Source organism: Lynx canadensis, chromosome A2 (assembly GCF_007474595.2).
Source record: "Lynx canadensis isolate LIC74 chromosome A2, mLynCan4.pri.v2, whole genome shotgun sequence".
NCBI lineage: Eukaryota > Metazoa > Chordata > Mammalia > Carnivora > Felidae > Lynx > Lynx canadensis.
The window spans coordinates 53,804,213-53,819,125 of NC_044304.2; the positions used below are offsets into that span (position 1 = coordinate 53,804,213).

Sequence of the window (14,913 nt, forward strand, 5' to 3'; positions counted from 1 at the left end):
TTGTTGATTTGGCTAAGAAGATTCCAAGGCAAAATGTTGAAAGAGCCAATGGTTCATTTTAGCTGAGGTATGGAGAGAGACAGATGAACTAAAGAAAGAACTATTTGGTATTCAAGTGACTCTAAAGGAAAAGTTTCTAACCTCCAGCTTGCTGGACTGGAAAATAAAACTGTTTCTCATTCCCACCCCATGCAGCCCAATAAAGATTCTCAAGGAGGGGCACCTGGCTGGTTCAGTTGGTAGAGCATACGACTCTTGATATCGGGGTTGTGAGTTTGAGCCCCGCATTGGGTGTAGAGATTACTAAAAAATAAATAAATAAGCTTTAAAAAAAAGATTCTCAAAGAAAATAAAAACCAAAAGGGAGGGAAGGAATCTGGGGGCAAGAATCAAATCTAGGGTGTTGACGGTAAACGTGGCCTCAGAGTCAAGGTTAGAACAAGGATGCAGCTATAAAACCCTATGTTGAGGCTTCAGATGGATTTAAGGGTATATCAGGTAGATCCTCTCAGCTAGATGAGAGGCTTCTGACAATCTCTGAAGGAGTTGTCCCCTAGCAGCTTGCATATGGCCCAAAGTAGAAAAGCACTATTTCAAGAAGAAATAGAAGTCTGGCTTTTGTCTAATGGAGTAGATAATTTGATACACAGGAAACTCACAATTTTTATTTTACTAACTTGGACTGAAAAGAACAGAGACAGTATAAAACAGAAAAGTAGCCTTTGTGACCCCAGCTTCCTAAGAGCAGAAAACAGGCAAAGGTGGGGTGTTTCTTATGGAAAAGAAGGATGACTCTGAGTGTGGAGCCAAGAGCCAAACACAGGCATACTTGGGAGATATGGTGGGTTCTGTTCCAGACCACTGTAGTAGAGTGAATATTTCAATAACACGAGTCGAGTGCATTTTCTGGTTTCCCAGTGCATATAAAAGTTATGTTTATACAATACTGTGGTTTTAAGTGTGCAATAACATGTCTAAAAAATGTATATTAATTAAAAAATGCTTTGTTGCTTAGAAAAAAAAGGGGGGTTGGTGACTGGGTGGCTAAGTCAGTTCAACTTTGGCTCAGGTCGTGTCTCACAGTTCGAGAGTTCAAGCCCTGAAATCAGGCTCTGACAGCTCAGAGCCTGAAGCCTGCTTTGGATTCTGTGTCTCTCTCTGTGCCTCTTCTACTCATGATCGATCTCTCTCTCTCTCTCTCTCTCTGTCTCAAAAATAAATAAACTTTAAAAAATGCTTTATGGGGCGCCTGGGTGGCGCAGTCGGTTGAGCGTCCGACTTCAGCTCAGGTCACGATCTCGCGGTCCGTGAGTTCGAGCCCCGCATCGGGCTCTGGGCTGATGGCTCAGAGCCTGGAGCCTGTTTCCGAGTCTGTGTCTCCCTCTCTCTCTGCCCCTCCCCCGTTCATGCTCTGTCTCTCTCTGTCTCAAAAATAAATAAACGTTAAAAAAAATTTTAAAAATGCTTTATTGCTAAGAAATGCTAGCCATCATCTGAGCTTTCAGCAAGTCGTAATCTTTTTGCTGGTGGAGGGTTTTGCCTCCATGATGATGGCCGCTTACTGATCAGGGTGGTGGTTGCTGAAGGCTGGGTAGCTGTGGCAATTTCTCAAAATAAGACAAAAAATTTGTCACATTGATGGACTCTTCCTTCACGAACCATTTCTCTGTAGCATGCGATGCTGTTTGATAGCTTTCTCCCCACAGCAGAACTTCTTTTAAAGTTGGGGTCAATCCTCTCAAACCCTGCCACTGCTGTATCAACTAAGCTTTATGTAATATTCTAAATACTTGGTTGTCATTTCAACAGTCTTCACAGCATCTCCACCAAGAAACTACTTTCTTTGCTCATCCATAAGAAGCAACTCCTCATCTGTTCAAGTGTGATCATGAGATTCCAGCAATTCCATCATATCTTCAGGCTCCACTTCTAATTCTGGTTCTCCTGCTGTTTCCACCACAGCTGCAGTGACTTCTTCCAGTCAAGTCTGGAAACTTCAATTTGTAAAAAAGGCAATATCTTCTAAGTGCAATAAAATAAGATGTGCCTATAGAACCAATCCCAGCAAGCTGACCTCAGTTTTAGTCAACATACATTTCCTACCCCTGGAGCAAAGGGAACTGTACTTGGAGGAATTTCATGATTGCGATGGACCCATGGGTCCTCTGTGTTTCCCCTTTTTGAATGGGAGTGTATATTGTGATGCTCAGCTCCTGTCTCATTATAAGTTGAGTATGTGGGGGCAGATAACTTCTCCCTTCAGTCCACAGGACTTCAGACCAAGAGAAACCATGCCCAAGTGCCTCCTCAACAACTGGGTGAGATTTAGTTGTTGAAAAACTAGACTTCAGGCCTGAGCCTGAGGCTGTAATGGATAAGAAATTGGGGATTATGGGAAGGGGGGGATTTTATTTTGCATGTTAGAGGGAACTTGGGGACCAGATAGTAGACTAAGGTGACTAGTTTCCAAGCATGGGACCTAATGAACCGTGCCTCCTGATGTTCATGGCTTTGTGTAGTCCCGTCCCATGTTGAATCTGGGCTGTAGTCCCTTCCCATGTTGAATCTGTGATCTATTTTAACTAACAGAAGGCAGCAGAAATGATACAGTGCCAGCTCTGGACCTATGGATTAAGAGGACCTGGCAGTTTCAGCTTTTGCAGTCTGGGGAACCCTGAACTGCTTTATTAGAAGTCTGTCTACCTTGTGCTGGAAAGACCACAGGGAAAGGCCTTAGAGTGAGAGAGAGAGAGAGAGGCCCTGAAAGGACTTGGAAAGAGAAAATTTCAGCCTGCCCATTACTGCTCAGTCCAGACTTCCAGCCATCCCCACCAGTTGGCCAGACATGAGAGCACCATCTTGGATGTTCCAGCAGAATTGAGTCCTCAAGGGACTGCCACCACTGCTGACATCAGGTGGAGCAGAACTGACCCCAGATGACCCCAGGCAACCCACAGAATCATGAGAGATCATAAAATAGTGGTATTTTTAAGTCACCAAGTTATGAGGTAGCTTGTAAGTAAAACACCATTGGCCCAACCCAATCTGAAACCAAAGAACAAGGAAGCCCATTCATGGTGGCCATATAATCAACTTCCTGAGGCAGAGAGTAGAATGGAGAAGGGTGGAAAGTGGATCTGGAGGAGTAAACTGAAAATAACTAATTTTGGCTTTTTTTTAATGTTTACTTATTTTTGAGAGCGAGCAAGAGAGAGAGAGTGTGTGCGCATGTGCAAGCGAGCGGGGGAGGGGCAGAGAGAGAGAGGGAGACACAGAATCCAAAGTAGGCTCCAGGCTCTGAGCTGTCAGCACAGAGCCCAACGCGGGGCTCGAACTCATGAACAATGAGATCATGACCTAAGCCGAAGTCGGACGCTTGACCAACTGAGCCACTCAGTCACCCCAAAGATAACCAATTTTGAACATGATGGCTTGAATTGGATGAGAGAGAGGGGGATTCCTGGGTATTTGATGTTTAGAATCAGGAGGATTGCAACACCTTTACCGAAGCAGGAAATGCTGGCCAAAAACCAGGTTTGGGAGGGAAAGTCACAATTTTTGTTTTGTGTAGATTGAGGTGGAAAGGCTTTGAGACACTCATGTGGCAGGGTCAACAGAGAGGAATGTGGGAATCCTCGGTGTGTAATTATGGTAACTGCAGCTGAGGGTGTACATGAGCTTACCTGCAGGGGGGTCAGAGTGAGTGAGAAAAGAGCATGGACTGTGCCCTGAGAACCCCAACATGTAACAGTCATGCCTTTTCCTTCCAAGGAGACAGACAAAGGGCAGCCAGAGAGGTAGAGGAAAATGAGGACCACATAATGTCAAGGAGGCCAAGAAAAGAAAGTGATGGGTGGACGAAGTGGTCTACCAAATGTCACATTGCTCAGATGTCAAGTCAGAAGAGGGCAGAAGGATTCACTGAGATTGGTAGCCTTCTTCCCTTATTAGACAGCATTAAATGAATGGGTCTGTGGGACTGGATTTGGCAAGGGAGCTGTTGCCAAAGCAAGGGAGCTGTTCCCAAAGAGTGAACCCAAGTAGCTGGTAAACCCATGAAGTGCCCAACCTCATTAGTCATCAGGGAAATGTAAATGCATACCACAATGAGATTCCATTTCACACCCACCAGATTGGCTAAAAATAAAAAGCTTAACAATACCAGGATTTGGCGAGGATGTTGAGCAAATAGAACTCTCATGCACAGTTGGTAGGAATGTAAGCTGGTACAACCATCTTGGGAATGGTTGGACATTAACTGGTGTGGTTGAGGATGTGCACAGTGTGCTGGGCCAGGTTCCCTGGGAAACAAGTTCTGAGAGGAGGCTTGTCTGCAAGAGATTTATTGGAGTACTCTCGGGATCAACACTTGTGAAGGGGCAAGGGCAGCAGAATTTCACACGGAGAGAAGATGAACTGCAAGGGAGTTGTAATAGAGACCTTAGTCACTGGGAGCTCTAAAAATGGATGGCTCATCACAGCTGTCCTGAATTGATGGAAGGGACCCCTACATTGGCCAATCACTGGCTAGGGCTATCTCCAAGGAGGAGTCATAACATTGGACAAGGCAGTCCTGTCCATTAAAGGGCAAGACTCCTGGCAGCTGGAGAGTGTGTGCCTGGTCCTGATAGAGGAGATGTGGGCACACACTACACCATTCGCTACACTTCTGTACCATTTAGATGCCCTGCTTTGTAAAATATGCTAACGCCATTGAAGAATGACTCCTCCAGGATTCTGATTCTTCTCTTTTTCTGGGGAAATTTTAGTAGGTTGGTGGAATGAGCTACAGCTCCCACACTGCAGCTAGTCTACTTGTTGTCTCCTTCCTTTAACTACCCATTCTAGACTCTCTAGCCCTGAGCTCATGCCTGTGCCAGTCTAAGTGGCTTACCTAGCGAGATGGCCCAGACCTCCATCTCTAAGAGGTCCAAGACCCTGGTCACCGTGCTCATCTTCCTCATGGTTGCTGCATCTATTTGCCATCAAGAAACGCACAAGTGGGTCACCTCCAGAGTCAAATGTATTTCTCTCTGTCCTTTCTGTAACAACAGCTCTGCTTCCATCTGATGTTGCAGTCAATTCACTTGCCAGGAGGGTGACTCCTCTTCTTCTTCTTCTTTTTTTTAAGTTTATTTATTTATTTTGAGAGAGAGGAAGAGAGAGAGAGAGAGAGCACGAGCAGGGGAGGGGCAGAGAGAGAAGGAGAGAGAGAAAATTCCAAGCTCAGGGCTCAAACTCACAAACCACGAGATCATGACCTGAGCAGAGACCAGGAGTCAGACACTCAACTGACTGAGCCACCCAGATGCCCTGGGTGACTCCTCTTCTTGCCTGCTGGCCTCTTGGCACCAGTAGCCTGAAATGATCAGGTAGCAGCTATAGCTTAAAGTGCAATGGGGCTCTCATATATCCTGATGGAAGCACCCCTATGCCTGCACCTCCCACCCCCTACCAGGAACCAGGACCTGTGGACCTCCCCAATCCATTTATTCTACTGCACCCATCAATGGCATCAGTATAGTGTGGGAACTGCATCTTTGCAGAGTATCATTTCCAAATTGGTGCCTCAGCCGCATCTCTTTTTTTTCTAGCTAAAGTACTTTTTTATTTTTAGATCCTCCAAATGTTTTAAATATAACAAAATTTAATATACAAACTGGGATCACAACAGCATCCACAGGACAGCAGGAGTCGGGGAGAAGGGGGAAGAGGGGGGAGGGCAGGTTTTCAGGTTCCTAACTGCCTCTTTCACCCACAGTCCCACATGTTGCCTGTGAGAACATGGTCTTAGCAGAGGACGAGTCAGAGTAGCCAGAGGCGTAGGGGCCTTGAGCCTGCTCTAAGTTCGGTAGGCCCCTCTGACATGACATCCTTGCCATCTGTAGATCCATTGCCAGATCCAGCTGGGCGACAAAAGGAAAGTGGTTGTTACTGAGAGGACCCTTATCATTCCTCCGGATTCTGCTCATCACAACTTTGGGGCATAAAATAGAGTTTTCTAGAGATTGTTAGGTTGGCAAGAGCTAAAATGCATGTGGGAAAAGAACAGAAATTGAATCTGAGCCTACCTCCTACCAAGATTCCTTGCCTATGACTCTAGAAAGCTGGAGTCGTGGATCTGCTCAGATGTTTGGGAAAAGGAAGGAATGACAGAGATTTGGGCCCAAAAGGGCTGGAACCTTGCCGGCTCTTGACCAAGAAAGCCTCTAAGCAGACAAGGGAGGTCTGTGGGAAGCAGCTTACGGCCAGTGGTACTCAAGACACCATGATGGTACCATGGCTTTTAGGCAGACTTTATTGAATATATGGAGGAGAGAAACAGAAGTCAGAAAAAATTAAGAACTAAAGTACCTGCTTCTTAGAGGTCTGTGAAGTAGAGATACTCCTAGGCTGGGACTGGGAGAGACCCCAAACCTGTTCTTCCCTTGAGCCCAAGTTTGACCGGCTTAGATGTAGGCTTCAGCCCCAAAGTCCTCCAAAGGCCAGCAGCTTCTGGACAATGTGGAATGTCATAAGTTCAGTGGATACCATGGTCATATGTCAGTACGACACCTTTTCTTTTAAAAAAAGTTTTTTTAAATGTTTATTTTTGAGAGAGAGAGACAGTGCACGTGTGAGCAGGGGAAAGGGACAGAGAGAGAGGGAGACTCAGAATCCGAAGCAGGCTCCTGGCTCCAGGCTGTCAGAACAGACCCTGACATGGGGCTCGAACCCACGAACCGTGATATCGTGACCTGAGCCAAAGTCAGACGTTTAACCAACTGAGCCACTCAGGCACCCCCTACACCTCCTTTTCTATAAAGTGAGTCCTTTGGACTAATGTGATATTTTCTTTCCTTTTTTTTTTTTTAATACAATTTGGGGTGCCTGGGTGGCTCAGTCAGTTAAGCGTCCGACTTCAGCTCAGGTCACGATCTCGCGGTCCGTGAGTTCCAGCCCCGCGTCAGGCTCTGGGCTGATGGCTCAGAGCCTGGAGCCTGCTTCGGATTCTGTGTCTCCCTCTCTCTCTGCCCCTCCCCCATTCATACTCTGTCTCTATCTGTCTCAAAAATAAATAAATGTTAAAAAAAATTTAAATACAATTTATTGTCAAATTGGTTTCCATACAACACCCAGTGCTCATCCCAACAAGTTAATGTGATACTTTCTGAGACCAAACATTAGTAGATCAAACACTCTGCAAGTCTTTAGATTGGCTGAGACCCAGTAGCCAGGAAAGGTAAACTCACATCAGGAATATGTGTCCCAGTCGAGATGAATTACTTCTTCTTCTATGTAGAAGAGGTCCAATTTAATTATCTTGCCACCAAATGGCTGGTGGGGCTCTTTGAAGGCTGGTGTCACACTGATGTCTCCATGTTGACCTTTGTTGCTGGAGAATTGGACACTCAGCAGTGGCAGTAGCTACATCACTTTTAGTGAATGCAGGACCTCTATTCCTGCCACATGGCTTCTTCATTGTGAGCCTATTATGCCACAGCTGGTGGCACAGACTGACTGATGACCTGGCTGAGTCATGCTGCCCGCTTGGTTGTTTAGTACCTCTTCCACGATGGATACTTTCTGGTGTCAACATATGATGCAAGATCTTCACACTCTGTCCCCCTTTCCATGGGCCCACACACAATCCTCTTTCCCAGACTGCCTTGTCCCCAGTCTTTCAATATTTATCCTTCCTGTTTTTGCCACTGCCCATCGTCTTTATTTATTCTTACCTCAGGCTACTTCTCTTGTCCACAGAATGGATGCCCGAGTGCACTGCCCCAAGCCCTACCCATTGGGAGGATTCACCTCATTCTTGTCTTAAAGGTCACCTCTGGGTGAGGCTGTAATGTCCCTGTCCTCCATTTTCAGCTTATCCCCACCTACCAAACAGACCTGTCTGTGAATCGTGCGTGGCCTTCTCCCTCCTTGTCAGCTGGCCAGAAGGGAGCCTCATGCAGCAGTGGGTGTGAGATGGAGGAGAGGTGTTGGTGGAACGTTGGTGGATGACATGGGTTCTAGGCCACCTGCCTGTGCAGCTTATTTGTGACCTCTGGCCCTGCTTGTGCCTGATCCCAAATGCACCACCTTACTTTGGATTGCTGTCGAGTCCACCTGACATTATGACCTGGGGGGGTCTGACAGATCCCAGCTTGTAATGGGCCATTCCGGCTACAGGATCACTTCATGTTCCACGGTCAGGTCTCTACCAGTGCCCACCCCAAAAGGAGATTCTCAAAAGGCGATAATTCTCTGTTGCTGATTGAATGGCTCTGCTCCAGAACACTAGGGGTCCTGATCGTGTTTATTTCACTGGGCTTGCCATAAACATGTGGTACCTTTTGCCGCCACAGATACATATAATACCATAGGGTCTTCTGGGCCATATGACCTGGAAGGCAGAGAAGCCGGCAGTCCGGCCTGGATCTACTACAGAGCCCTTTTCCACGAGGATCTGCTCAGGAAATGACAGCCTTCCATGTCATTCAGAAAATAGGCTGCACTAGGGTAAAATATGCTGACTCCTGCCTGCAGAAATTTACCAGGTATTGCGCTTCCTTCTGAATGGTGAGAGGTACAAGATGCGATCACATGTTCCTTACTTTGCAGGGACTATCTCAGCAGGCCCCAGACCGCTCCTTCAAAACCACACCAATGTGGTGAGCCCCTGAAACTTAATAGGCTGAATAGCCTGTCTTCTAGAGTCCTTGCATCCTTGTAGGGTTTATCTCTTACTCTATAGAGCCACATCCTCTTTATCCAGTCCTACAAACCCTACTTCACTAACAGAACAGACCAATGTGATGTTTTACCGAGGTCCGGATGGTCCAGTTCCTGCAGCCTTTATTATGACAGAGAGCAGGAGAGAGAACACAGCCTGGAGGTAGATGGTGAACATGTATCATTGTCTGCCCCATGTAACAGTGAACTGTTTTGGGATCTGTTTTCCTATTGGGGATGAAAAAGAATATATAAGCCAGATCAGTGGTTGGATACCATGAACTTAAAGCTATGTTAATCTGTCTAGTAAAGCTGCCTCATCCAACACAGTGACTGCAGTTTGAATTACTGTTAGGTTTTTGCATGGGGCAGATTAGTGGATTAAAAAGGGGGCTAGATGGTGCCCGCTCCTCCTGAATCATTTAGATCTTATATAGAGACTTATGAAGAAAGTATTCGCAGCCTCACTTTGCAAATGAGGAAACTGAAGCTTTGAGGGTTATAATAATTTATTGTGAAACCTTCCGCTTTGTCAAATGTTTGACTCACAAGCTTTTGCATTTAACCCTATGAGATATCCAGCCCACAGCTGTCATTAGTGAATTTAGGAAAGTGAAAAACAAGACCTGACTGAATTGCTACATGTCCATACACACCCATCATGCTTTTTGTTGGAAGTTCCCCTAAGAAGGCTAATTTGGGGATCAAATGGGGCCAATTCTGCCTAATTTCTTAAGAGTGGGAAATCAAACCCAGTTGAGAAAGTTTTGTTAGCTTTTATTCCTGGCCGCTTTTTGGATGAGCTTTATTTCCAAATGCTGTATGCCAGGATGTTTCCTCATTTGATTTTTCCAGGATCGTGATGGAAAAAAAAAAAAAAAGAGGCAAAAGAATTGCCAGCCCAAATTAAACACACACGTGTTTTGACTCAACGATTCCATTTCTAGAATTGGAAACTTAATCTGAATAGTTGTAATAATTAAGATAATTAACTATTATGACAATTGTAATTATTCAGATAATCATTAAGGATGCACCAAAGATTTAGCTTATGAGAATGTTCCTGGAAGAACAACCTAAATGTCCATCATATTTTGGTGAGGAATTTATCGGCGTGACACATAGAAAGACTTTGTAAGGCTATACACTAAGGCAGTGGTCCTCTAAGTGTGGCCTGGGGAGCGGCAGCATCAGCATCACCTGGGAACTTATTTAAAGTGTAAACTTTTGGGGGCGCCTGGGTGGCTCAGTTGTTTGAACCTCTGACTTTGGCTTAGGTCATGATCTTGCAGTTGGTGAGTTAGAGCCCTGCATCAGGCTCTCTGCTGTCAGCATGAAGCCCATTTCAGATTTTTTGTCTCCCCCCACCCCATCTCTCTGCTGCTCCCTCTCTTGCTCTCTCTCTCTCTTTCTCAAAAATAAATAAAACACTTAAAAAATGTAAATTCTTGAGCCCCATCTCACACCTACAGAAATTCTGCAGTGGGGCCCAGCTCTCTGAGTTTTAACAAGTCTTCCTGGTGATTCTGTTTACATGTTCAAGTTTAAGAACCACTGCTCTAGGGGCTCCTAGGTGGCACAGTCAGTTAAGCATCTGACTTTGGCTCAGGCTATGATCTCACGGCTTGTGGGTTTGAGCCCCACATTGGGCTCTGTGCTCAGAGCCTGGAGCCTACTTTGGATTCTGTGTCTCCCTCTCTCTCTGCCCCCCCTCCACTTGCACTCTATCTCTCTCTCAAAAATAAATAAACATTAAAAAAATTTTTTTTAAAAAAGAACCATTGCTCTAAGGTGTTATTAGAGATTGTTTCTTTCTGAGTGGAAATATTTCAATGTTCTTATATTTTATGACTTCCCTAAAGTAAACATTACATTGCCAACTGATATAAGATACCCAGTAAAAGAAAAAAAAAAAGTGAAAAGAAGAAAAAGGAAACTCTGAGTTTAAGTGAAGGGAAGAAAAAAATGTTAAGAAAAAACAAAACAGAAAAAAAGGATTCCCGCCTCTCCTATGTTTTTTCTTTCCCCCACTTTATCTGTACCCCTACACCAATGGGAAGCTATGTATTTATAAACTTGATTAGTGCCTAGGACATTTTGCAGCTGCCTTTTTTTCTCATTTAATATTACACAGTAGCATTTCTGGTGATGCCATGGGCTCTAGAATCATCATCATCATCATCATCTCTCTCTCTTTCTCTTTTTTAATGTTTGTTTTTGAGAGAGAGTGTGTGCAAGGGAGGGAAGGGCAGAGAGGGAGAGGGAGACACAAAATCCAAAGCCTGACACAGGGCTCGAACTCAAGAACTGTGAGATCATGACCTGAACCAAAGTCAGAGGCTCAAGTGACTGAGTCACCCAGGCACCCCGTCATCATCTTTTTTTTTTTTTTAATGGAGGTATTAATTTTACTTTGTTCTCTTGGTCACCTTTCCCCCTGTGTTGTTCTCAATTTTTGCCATCATAAATAATGCCACCAATATTTGCACATACGCCTCTCCCCAGATTTCAAATTATGCCCTTAGGATAGGTTCTTAGAAGTGAGGTTGACGGATCAAAGGATAGAAATATTTTTAAGACTAACATTGCACAGGGGCGCCTGGGTGGTGCAGTCGGTTAAGCGTCCGACTTCAGCCAGGTCACGATCTCGCGGTCCGTGAGGTCGAGCCCCGCGTCGGGCTCTGGGCTGATGGCTCAGAGCCTGGAGCCTGTTTCCGATTCTGTGTCTCCCTCTCTCTCTGCCCCTCCCCCGTTCATGCTCTGTCTCTCTCTGTCCCAAAAATAAATAAACGTTGAAAAAAAAAATTAAAAAAAAAAGACTAACATTGCACAAGACTGCCAGTTTCCAAACAGTGAGAAATGTCATGATTTAAAATAGTTTTGCTAATTAACAGAGAAAATAAATTACTTCTTGTTGTTTAAATTGTCATTTCTTTGATTGTTGGAGACAATGAACAGCTTCTCTTTTCAAAATAAACTAATATTTATTCTTCCGGAGTTTGAGCTGGGGAGGAAAGCTCTGGACCTCTCCCCATTAACGTCTCTGGGCCTCAGTCTCTTCATCTACAAAATGGAGTGATACCAGACTAATTGTGAAATTGAGATGAAGTTGGGAAAGCTCTTTCACACAGTATATTCTGCATCTGTGCATCACCATTACCCAACTTAGCATCAGATTTACATAGTCATTGTAAAACCTTCTGTTTTGTCAACAATCCAGATAACTTTTCACCACAACCCAAATCTTGAAAGCCGCCTTCTTTTGCAACCTGGTGCCTTAGAAGGCTATGGGCAAAGTCCCCTCTTAATCTCTTCCGGTTTTTTGAGGGAAACACGACGTTGAGGGAAACAAGGCGTTTGTAGCCTTGATGGAGAAGTGCCGTCCATTAAGGCCTGAGGTGTAATTATCTGACATGGGGGAGAAAACAAAGTTCAGGCACGCAAGGGCACAGCCTCTCCAGCTCTGCAGACTTGACCTCACGTTTGGGAGAAGAACCCATCAGGAAAGGTCAGAGACGCTCTTAGACCCAGTAGAGACACTCCACGTACCAGAAACAGACCTGGGGCTGACCTGGCAGGTTCAGGAGCCAGAATACAGGTTAACTACTCTGGGCAAATTTCCTCTTTAATGTTTTTCTCCGTTGCTAGGAAACCTCATTCCGCCGCTGCTCACTGGTTAGAGCTCCCTCTTGTGCCCACATGCTGTAATCGTCTCTTCAGTTGAGCAAAGAGTAAAGATTAGTTTTGTTTTATTTTTTTTAAATGATATTTGAGAAAGAGAGAGACAGACCATGAGCGGGGAAGGGGCAAAGAGAGAGAGAAACACAGAATCTAAAGCAGGCTCCAGGCTCTGAGCTGTCAGCACAGAGCCCGAAGCCGGGCTTGATCATGACCTGAGTTCAAGTCCAGCGCTAACTCACTGAGCCACGCAGATGCCCCTACTTTTTGTTTCTAATATAGGATTTGGTTTAAACCGTTGTTATTGTGGAATATAATACATATAAAGGTATCCAAGATAGACACACCAGTTGGAAAATAGTTACAAAGTAAACTCGCAGGTTAACGACCACCCAGGCAAAGAAGAACGCTACCAGTACCTCAGACCTCCTGCACCTGCCTCCTTTCCTGCTCAGTCGCTCTTTCTACAGTTTAAACACTCTGCCTACGCTTAGTGATCCGTGTATCGCTTTTCTTCACAGTTTTATTACCTGTATATGTGTCCATAATTAATATGGCTTTGGTTCTTTCTACTTGGAGACTTTATATAAATAAAACTGTACATCTCCCCCCAGTAGTAGGTCATTCCCGCTGCTCCACGGGGCCACAGCTGGTATTGCCAGACACCAATCTGGGGGCTGTGAAGTGGTATCTCATGGTCATTTTGTGTAATTTATTTTAGTTTGTAGTTATTTATATTTAATGTAATTTAGTTTAATTTCTTTAATTTATTTCCCGGTAATGAGATAAAGCATATTTTCATGTTTATTGGCCAATGGCATTTCCTCTAATTCAAAGTGCCTATTCAAATTTTTTTTTGGTGCTTTTCTTTTGGGTCGTTTGTGTTTGTAGCAGAAATCTCTAGTTCCTGATCTTGGCTAATCTTGGATTTCAGCAGCTATTATGGTGAGTAGATTTTTTTTTTTTTTTTGCTTTTTTTTTTTTTTTGACATAATTTCAAACATAAAGAGAAGTTGCAAGAATAAAACAAATATCCCTTTCACCAGATTCCCAAATGTTAACATATTACCACATTTATTTTATCCTCCCTAAGTACATTTTTTCCTGAATTTAAGAGCAACTTGAAAACATGATCCCTCTTTATCCTAAATCCTTCAGTGTGTGTTTACTAAAAACAAGGGCATTTCCTTACATAGACACAGTAGGGTGATCAAAGCCAAGAAACTAACAGTGATACATTAATAATGTCTTAATAGTGACACATTGGTAATGTTTTATTGATCCCAATCATGTCCTCTATAACTGAAGAAAATTCAAGATCATGTTTATATTCACTTGTGATATCTCTTTAGCCTCCATTAATCTGTAACAGCTCCTTTGTCTTGTATAACATTGACACTTTTGAAGATTGTGGATCAGTTATTTTGTAAAATGTCCCTTGATCTGAGTTTGCCAGATATTTCCTCATGATGAGATTCAGTTTATGTATTTAGGCAGGAATGTCACAGTAGTGATGCTGTTTTCCAAAGCATCATTTTAAAGCCCCAAATCCATCCAATGCATTGTTCGTTCCTTTAGAGATAAGAGATTGTTGAATATAAGATTAGAGATTTTAACATCATAAAACGTGAAAAGATGAGAGAAGCTCACTGAAACATACATATTTAGACACCAAATATTAGACAAAGGATAGCATCAAAAATACACCGAGAGGGGCACCTGGGTCGCTCAGTTGGTTGAGCGTCTGACTTCAGCTCAGGTCACGATCTCACGGTCTGTGAGTTCGAGCCCCCCGTCAGGCTCTGTGCCGACAGCTCCAGAGCCTGCAGCCTGCTTCTGATTCTGTGTCTCTCTCTCTCTCTCTGCCCCTCCCCTGCTCATGCTCTCTCTCTCTGTCTCAAAAATAAATAAAAATATTAAAAAAAATACATCGAGAATTCTTACAATCAATAGAAAAAAGGTAAACAAACCAACAGAGAAAAAATGGGCTAAAAACTTGATCCAGCTCTTCCCAAAAGGGGAAATTCAAAAGGATACTAAATATGTTAAAAAAAACTAATAAAGTGCTTAATCTCATTAACACACAAGAAAATGCAAATTAAAACACAACAGGATAACATTCTATGCCTAACATATTGGCCCAAATTAAAAAGCCATCAATGGGGCGCCTGGCTGGCTCAATCAGGGGAGCATGTGGCTCTTGATCTCAGGGTCCTGAGTTCGAGTTCCATGTTGGGTATAGAGATTGCTTAAATAAATAAACTTAAAAAAACACACTTAAAACTAAAATAAAGAGACATCAATACCAAGTGTTGGTAACCTGATAATGTCACTGGATGTGTCAGAGGATAATTTGTCAACCACTTGGGAAAGGAGTGTGGTTTAACGTAGGAAAGTTCAATATATGCACAGTCTGAACCAGCAATTCCACACCAGGAATCCCTGCACCAGGAAGGACGTGCACAATGTTCATAGCATCATCGTCACAACAGCCAAACACTGGAAACCACCAAAACGTTCATCAGGAAC

The 14,913-nt window shown here is 43.9% G+C and overlaps 1 long non-coding RNA gene across 1 annotated transcript; it reads right to left on the minus strand.

Annotated features, from left to right (window-relative positions):
• Nucleotides 1-1,802: 1,802 nt before the first annotated feature.
• Nucleotides 1,803-8,929, minus strand: LOC116737929. The gene is made up of 3 exons (XR_004343272.1): nucleotides 7,233-8,929; nucleotides 4,895-5,116; nucleotides 1,803-1,994 (listed from the first exon to the last, which is right to left on the minus strand). It is a non-coding gene; the product is annotated as an uncharacterized LOC116737929 (long non-coding RNA).
• Nucleotides 8,930-14,913: the final 5,984 nt, after the last annotated feature.